Below are 251 nucleotides of genomic sequence, written 5' to 3'. Positions count from 1 at the left end.
TAAATGAGTCTTTGTATTCAAAAATGCGTATATTTTAGTCTCTTAGGGGATCATCATATTGGGGGGTCTTAGGGATCAAAACGTTCTGAAAAAACCCTGGTATAAATATTACATTTACTAGTAAATAAATGAAATAGTAAATAAAACTGTATAGCGTAAGTTGAAAGGCTATGACTCTTTCCCCCCCAAATATGGGTCAAATTTCAGTGCCCGAAGGCCACAAATAAAACACTTCTGACAAAATCAATTTT

The sequence above is a fragment of the Sinocyclocheilus anshuiensis genome, unplaced genomic scaffold (genome assembly GCF_001515605.1).
Source record: "Sinocyclocheilus anshuiensis isolate Anshui unplaced genomic scaffold, SAMN03320099.WGS_v1.1 scaffold1746, whole genome shotgun sequence".
NCBI lineage: Eukaryota > Metazoa > Chordata > Actinopteri > Cypriniformes > Cyprinidae > Sinocyclocheilus > Sinocyclocheilus anshuiensis.
Note: the sequence above shows the minus strand (reverse complement) of the source record.